This window comes from Aythya ferina, assembly GCF_964211825.1.
Source record: "Aythya ferina genome assembly, chromosome: 4".
NCBI lineage: Eukaryota > Metazoa > Chordata > Aves > Anseriformes > Anatidae > Aythya > Aythya ferina.
Window position 1 is genome coordinate 11636536 of NC_140300.1, and position 8548 is coordinate 11645083.

Sequence of the window (8548 nt, forward strand, 5' to 3'; positions counted from 1 at the left end):
TTTAATAAAATAGTAGCAGTAGTGTTTTCCTCCTCCCATTCCTTTAACTATTTGTTTATTTTTGACAGCTGTTGCACAATAAATAGAAGCCTGAATTCAGCTACATACACTTATGCCAAAGTCTATTTGTAACTGAACGTCACCAAGTTAGAGCATAAAATTAACTTCTAAATTTAGACATCTACATAAATACCTAGAACTAAGTTAGTTGCCCAAGCTTCTCTAGACAAAGAGAAATAAGCAATTTGTTGTACAAGTTAAGACTGTACATTCTATGAACTGAACTGCATCCTAAAAGTGCAGTTCCTTCCACCCACTTTAAAACGAGATGCTGACATCTCCTTAGGTCCAAGGAAAAGGAATTCTTCCCCCAAAGTTAACCATCATTAATTTTTACAAAACCATTGAAGAGAAGGAAAAGAAAAGGAGAAGAGAAGCGAAGAAAGACAAAAGGAGAAGCAAAGAAAGACAAAAGAAGGAGAAGAGAAGGAGAAGAGAAGAGAAGAAAGACAAAAACAATGATAATTTTAAGAGACTTTCCTTCAAGGCTACAATCCATAACTTGGGTCAGTAGTCTTTATTTTAATGCCAACTTTTACAAGTGAATCTCATTCCATTCACAAATTATCACAGACTTGCCACATTTTTCTGATGAACTGTTTAAACAATTTTTTTCTTTCACTTTGGAAACAAGCTTCCAGTTCAGTTTTTTCAGCTTGAATTAGAATTGACTTCTCTTTTACCTTGTTCAGTTGATAGCACTTCCTCAGTACAGGAAGGCACACAGATAAGATGTCCACAGTGCAAACCAGAGACCAAGAGTTTCTGTGTCATTTGAAAATACTTATCCACTTCCCTGCAATTTGTTTGCCATTTACTCCGTTGTATAGAACTGAAAGTTGGGATGGGGTTTGGGAGGAGAAAAAGAGGGAAAGAAGTAAGAAAATAGAGCTCAATGTGGTTAAAAAGTGAGAGAGAGAGCACATAAGAGAATACATGGTTCATATTACACGCACACAAAAAATATATTAGAATATGATATTTGTAGAAAAAAGTCAAAAAGTCTAATGTAATGATGTAATGTAAGAAAAGAAAAAAAAAAAAAAAAAAAAAAAAACCACAAACAAACAAACAACAGCATTGCTGCCCTTTAGTGCAAATGCTGAAAGCTGAAGAAAATTTTAATTTCCCAATGGCAATGCAGGCAGATATGTTCATGTGCTTTCTGGAGTTCTCATTTTGCTTGTTTGTTTTCCAATAAAGTAGTATTGATCCACAGTCAGGTGGTACAGACAGGCTACATAAAACAGTCTCTGTGGAAAAAAACAATGTCTTTACTCACCTCCTGCCCCCTCTTCCCACTTGAGTTAAACAAAGGAGAGTTAATGATTCTGCTGCTTGATGCATTGGAGAATAGGAAATTGCACTTAAAACAGCAACTGCTGTTTGCTTACTGAGTCTTTTATCTTAGACAAATTCAGGCCCTTTAAGAATATGTTGAGCTGATTTTAAAACTACAGAAAAAAATTAGAAGTTCTTGCTGTATAATCAAACATCAAAGTTTGATGTGGAATATGGTTTTGCAATAAAATTTAGTACTTTCTCATTTGCATTTCAAATAAACCATTAATATCTTACAAAAGGACTGAGAACCAAGATAAAACATACTTTACACTTTGATATGTCAGCTGTTTTTCACCCCTGTGACTTCACTTTTTTTTTCTGATATTGTAGTTACAACTTGTCACTATTTTTTTTTTTAATTTAACCTTATGCCAACACAAGTATCCAACCCTGAAAAAGCTGCCCTTACATGGGATTCTAAATATCCCCCAAATCCTATGATAGAAATGGATTATGGCTTCAAAAGCTTTCAAAACATATATGCAGCTCACTTTTATCTTTATCCTCATTTCATGTCCTCAAAATCCCTTTCAACCCCCTTTTGTAGTAGGCAGCATCTGCTGCTCTTCTCACTGGACTCGCATTTGCCTCCTGCAGCAACCTTCTGTACTTTGAAAATGAATTTACCAGAAAAAAATTAAAAAACACTGAAGTGACCTCAATTATTAGCCTGAGCTGCTTCAGACAATGCTACTGAACCTAGAAATGTGCAATTTAGAAATGCCACCAGGAAGGAAAGGTTGGATCATCCTGATGCTGCTTGCTCCCACTCCATCACCTGTATGAAATACAAGCAAGCTTACGTAGTAAGGTCCCAAAGCAGGAGCTGTGAGTTCACAACATTAACTTATTCCTGATTGTGCACAGTGCACCAAGGAGGGGAGAACAAGGAAGATAACAGTGATCCAGAAAATAACTGTTTCTTGCCTACCTGACCTGATTAAAAACACATTTTTAGATTGTAAAAATTGTGATTGTTCCAGAGATAGTCTGCCTTTGATTCAGTAAAAGGTCATTTCTGTTTTGTTTGCAGCACATATAGAGTCATAGGGAAAAGATGCACATCTTAGAAATGCAAATAGAAAGATGCTTGCAATGTACTACATTGGGGGGGGGGGGAGGACAAAAAAAAAAAAATCACCAAGGCTATGGCCTCTTTTCAGCCTCTTCAGCCTCTTTTCTCAGCTGAAAGCCAACAGCTTTCCCCACTAAACCACCACAACCTGGTTCTCACCACCACAGAGATTTTTAGCATCACCAATATAACTTCTGTTAGCATATTCCTATCCGAAGCCTGTATTATCAGAAATGCATCAATCAGATATTGAGGATAACGATCCAGACTGCAGTGAGCCTCACTAGAACTATTCATAGAGCATCACTTGCTGATGGACATTCAAGGTCAAGTTGAGATAGCATTTTTCACTTCTAACTGGGCCTTTTCTGTCATGTAAAGCTCCTAAAAAATGCATGCATCTGGGATGATATTGCTCTTGCCTGTTCTCAATTCCAAAAGAAAATACTTCAGAAAGGTTAATACAAGATCATTTTGCCAGTTTTGAGTTATTTATGCACAATAAATTTACAAGAGGAAGCAGGGGAAAGAAAAGAATGAAGACCACCACCAAAACCGCTATTCTTGTACTTTCCTGAACACTGATAAATCTAAGCCTGGTATTTTATATATAGATAGCACTGGTTTGTTTACAGTGTAGATAATGTGCATTGCACTGTATTGGATGAGAAGTAATCCCAGCCCCAAGGAATAAAGGTGATATGCAGTCTAATATCACAGGTGGTCAGGTAATTCCCACTGAACTGGTGTTGTTCAGCCTAGAGAAAAGAAGGCTCTGGGAAGACCTTAGGGCAGCCTTCCAGTACCTAAAGGGGGCCTACAGAAAAGCTGGGGACAAACTCTTTGTCATGGGGAGTAGTGATAGGACAAGGGGTAATTGTTTTAAACTAAACCAGGGTCAACTTAGATTAGATATAAAGAATAAATTCTTTACTGTGAGGGTCATGAGGCACTGGACCAGATTGCCCAGACAAACTGTGGATACCCCATTCCTGGAAGTGCTCAAGGTCAGGCTAAATGGTGCTTTGGGCAACCTGGTCTAGTGGGAGGTGTCCCTGTCCATGGCAGGGGGGTTGAAATTAGTTGATCTTTACAGTCCCTTCCAACCGAAATGATTCTATGACTCTACAAATTCCAAAAAAAAATTACTCATGTGTGAAGTCAGTATATAAGCTCTGAATCTCTTTTCTTTAAGAGTGACAAAAAGAAACAAGCAGACAAAATAAAAGAACTAGGTAGATTATGGAGGGGAAGAAAAAAAAATCAGAGAGAATTTCCTGTCTTTAAAGAGCTCCCACAAGAACATAAGCCTATGCCGTTGTACAGTGTAGGATGATTAGTCACAAACTTTGACATTAATAGGACTGTTTACATGGGTATGATTTTCCTCAGTTAAACTCATGTATTTATAGACAAATGTACAGGAAAAAAAATGGTTTGTAAGAATACAAAACATTTTACTGAAAATAAGATTAAAAACAAACTTTAAGTGAGCACTTTCATACTAATAGCATTGAGCGTCATCTAACTCCTGACGGGGAAAGAGTCAATTGGAAATGTTGCTATCCTTTCCTATGCAAATATTCATACTTGAGACACACCTCACAAGTCAGGTACAGGATTAGGCCCTAATAGTCTGTATCCTGAAACCACCATTAGTGTGGATTCTCCACTATTTCTCCGCATTAGGAAGGTGTTAAATGACCTTCTCACATGAATCTCCCACAAGTGTTACCAAAACTAAAATGCACCTCAGGATGCTATAATGCAAGACAGCTATACCATCTTGAGCACAGCAACAAAATTTCAAAATATTACATCTTGTGCATATATTAAAAATAAATTACTCTAAAATCAAAAAAGCCTCCTTTGTATCAACATTAAACTGTTAGCAGTAATTCATTTTGAATTAAATGCGTTCATTTGCTTTTGAGTCTTCACCAGCTGAAATACATACTGTCTACATGAAAATAGTATGAAAGTATCTGTTACATGTTTGCATGAAATATGATGCCTACTCTCCAGTTCAATGTTTTTTGTATCTATGTGATGCTATTAATTCCTAATTCCTGGTCGCAAGTTTCTAAATTTCTAGAGATTTCAAAATTGCTATGAAAAAAATGGTTCTAGCACTTCCTTTATTTCTAGATACTGAAAGTGAGAAAGGGATCAAAAACTACTGCACAGCCTAATCACCTATCTTAATGCATTTTATTTTTAAGTTAGAACAACTTAAAAATGAAAATCATCTTAATAAAAATGTCTCTCTTGCAATATCACAACCTTTTTTCCCCCCCCCCACTTTTTTGATTAATAATGCTATTACATCAACAAAAACTTAAAAATAGTTTTATTAACCAAAGTTCTGTATCTTTCACTGGATACAACTATTATAAACAACAAAACACCTCCCAACTCTATTAAACAGTCATAAAACACCTTTCAGAATGGCTGACATGATTTAACTGTTGTGCAGGGAGAAGAGTTTAATGTGAACCTGAACAGAGGTTTTTAATAGTCAGCACTATCAACCTGAAAAGATGTTGCTAAATTGAAGTAAAGGGGAAAAAAACGAAAATCAATATTATTATATTTTATTTTTTTTTGAATTTGTGGTCATTCAGAGACATTTCTAGAGAACCAGATATCCACTTGTTTGTAGCATAAGCCCTTGCATAATAAGGTTGATACTAATAAAACATACCTATGCCAATACTGGAATGACTAGTTACTAAAAAGGTTACAAGTGCAACAATTCTAATCCAATTATAAAAGAAAAAAATCCATAAAAATCTATATAAAAAGCTGAGGTATTAGTCTAAAAGTTCTTTTCATTCCACAGTGACAGATGAATGTGATATCGTCCCTAGCGGTATCTACTGAGTGATGCATTTTTTGCTATCATTTAATAGTCTGGTTATATAAAATCAATACTCCCACACATACTGTCATTCTTCTCCTTCTGTCCCATTCAGGACTGCGGAAGCAAAGAATCCCCATATGTAATTACAAATCCATTTAAAACAAAATATTGAATCATGTCTTCAAATTTTCTTCATACTATATGGCAATTTCAATGCATTTAGTTATAAAACTTCCACAGCTTAAGTTACTGTGCTTATGGAAGAGATATAGGCATATTTTAAAAATGCAGAAGAGTATGAAAACATATGCTGAATTACAGCATACGTATCCACACAATCCATTGGTCATGTCCAGAAGGGAAGACATCCACCTATCAAAGCCAAATTACCAAGCCTGCTTAAGGGGCAAGAAAGTTTGTCTAACCAAGTTCCCCAACAGGGTTTCCTGAGCCAGTCCTGTAAGCAAGAGTGTGATGCAGAGACCCTTGAGCTCACACATCCATCATACAGGAAGAAGTTGTCCCCTTCCTGGAAGGGCTGAAGGCCAGGTGGGATGGAGCTTTGAGCAACAGGAGGTGTCCCTGTGCATAGAAGTTGGCTGAAGCTAGATGATCTTTAAGGTCCCTTCCAACCCAAACCATTCCATGATTCTATACAAAAACAGATGTATTGATCCTAGAAAGAAAAAAAAAAAAAAAAAAAAAGGAAAGAAAATGCATGCATATTGTGCCATGCCTTTGAGGCTTCCCTCAGGTCTGCATTAGTTGTGTTTTTTTTTTTTTTTTTTTAAATACAATGAAAAGAAAAAAAAATGTAGACTGATACTGGGGCAGCAAGCGGGATATACCTAGTCACTACACTGAGAAGTGCAGAGAATTGAGGGTATACCTAAAGCAAGATAAAATTATGAAAAATATCACCTTTTTCTAGAGATTTCACACTGAGCAAAAGACTTGAGTTAGATACTTACAGAAGATGGCATTATCAGCTTGAAATCCTCTCCCTCTGACTAAATGCTTAATATTTATGTACAAAACTGATGTACGTTTTTCATTATTAAGTCAAAGGGGTATAATAATTGTTATTTACTATCTTTGGTAACCTACTCACAAGGTTAAAGATTAAAGATTATGCCACCACCCAGCTTTCAGCCAAACTGAACAAGGTCACAATCCAACTCACACACTAATGCTTGGCCATCGCATCAGCAAGAGATTTAGGGAGGCACGAAGGGCAAAGGAGCAGCAGAATCCTGTCTAACTCCTCTGGGAATCATCTGGGAAGGCAATGTCCAGGATTTGGCCTTTGCTTACAGACATGTATTTTATATATACACTGATTATTTATTGTAAAACAAACTGATATTTAGGATACACCTCTGAAAAGTGAAAGCTCTGGTTTAATTGACTTTATCCAAAGTCCTAAGATCCTTATGAATTATTTACAGGTCTGTAGGTATAACAACCACTTGTAGCAATTGCAATAGCCATACCTTTGCAACATGTTGTCAGCTAGACATGTGCTAAATATATCTACTATATTGTTGGCTTGAGGGATCAAGCACTGAGATACCTGCTTTGATAATCACACACACTGACTGCCTCAGGCACAAGACAGGTGCCAAGACAAAGACAGACTCAGCCCTACGCTTGCTTGGCAGTAAAATCCTAGGCACTCCACTAATAGAAAAACTTCCAGGGATTCTGACTTGCCCAGTGACATTGCACTTTAATTCCAACTAAACATATTTAGATGCTAAATGTTGATCTAGTCTTAAGAGAAAGACAATGTGTGTGCTATAAGAATCAAAAAAGAAGTAGTAAGTATGTAGATGTGTTATATTTACACAGAAGACTGTATACATATCTATCTCCTGAAAGAAATTAGAAGATTTAGAAAGCTACGAGAAAGTTCAGCACCCAATAACATGTTCATTCAGTGAATCCAACACTTAAAGGTAACATATAGAAAATATCATATAATAAGTTATAAGGGAATTCCATTCAGAACGTTGAGCAAGAACATGTGGAGTCATTTCAGGTGTATCCAGGTGTATTTTGGTACATCCTCCTGAAGAGAATCATATACTGCACAATTGTACTTGAATGGTGTTAAATCAAGTATTTTTAGCTGTACGAGGGTAATCATTCAATAATAATCGATTCAGAGAACCACCATAATATTTAATTTAAGAAATTATTTTTGAGTACTTTTATTACCTCACATAAAAATATAGCTACAGAGAGCACTGGCCAGTGCAAGGTGCAGATGCTATGTAGGGGCTTTTGCAGTTTTATACTCTTCAAATATTTATAAGATTAGCCACATTAGAGTAGACAGAGGCTGCATATCAATGTCTTTTCTCCCAGATCAGAAAGAAACAGATTTCTGAGGCAAATCATAATAGGAAAGTAAATCTTTGCCCCGTGCTTTTTGCCCTACGGTTTTTCTACACTGCCATCTTCCCACAACTCATGGTTCAGTAGCTTCTAAGCCAAGAATGAAAGCTTTGTGCTTAATAGTCTAGATGTACTTTTCTTCCATGAATTTCTTAATCCCTTTTTAAACCAGTGCAAATTTTTAGCATCTACAGAACCCTATGCCAATAAAAACACTCAAAGCAGTGGAAGACATAGGAAAGTAGGACTTCTCAAGCTACAGCAGTTGAACTGTTTGAAAGGATTTGCTCCGGTGTTTTGTTGAAAAATCCAGGTAGACTAAAACAACCAAATCACACCTGTTTATACATTTGATAAGTTCCTCCAAAAAGCTCCAACAGGTTTGAGACATTCAGTTTCATATAGAATCCTTTCAATATTATTTATTTCAAATTTATCTTTTATTTTTGTTCTTTAACTTTTATTTTTTAAAAACATTTTTTTATGGGTATTGGGCTTACTGAGTAGTTCTACAGATCACTCCCACCTCCCTCAATTTTGAGGTGTATTTGAGACCTTCTAGCCCTCTGGTGACACACCAGATATCAGCAACAGGTTAAAAGGCCCATTTTTTCATCCTTATGTTCCTTTCACATCTGGAATAACATAATATTTACCTTCCCATGGGTGTATGTACCTTAAAGGCAGAATAATTACTATTAAGTGTTTTCAACCTAAGATGAAACATGCTATCTTGGGGGGAGGAGGGCATTATATATTACAGTACAGCAGAAAACAAGTAATTGTCTTGAACAGCAATTAAGTTC

The 8548-nt window shown here is 36.2% G+C and overlaps 1 protein-coding gene across 12 annotated transcripts in view; it reads right to left on the reverse strand.

The window, feature by feature from the left end:
• The window catches only part of SORCS2 (sortilin related VPS10 domain containing receptor 2), a gene marked incomplete at its 5' end in the record, with an annotated part of 570927 nt that overhangs the window by 180189 nt on the left and 382190 nt on the right, over positions 1-8548 (reverse strand). The gene's annotated exons all lie outside the window — the stretch shown is intronic.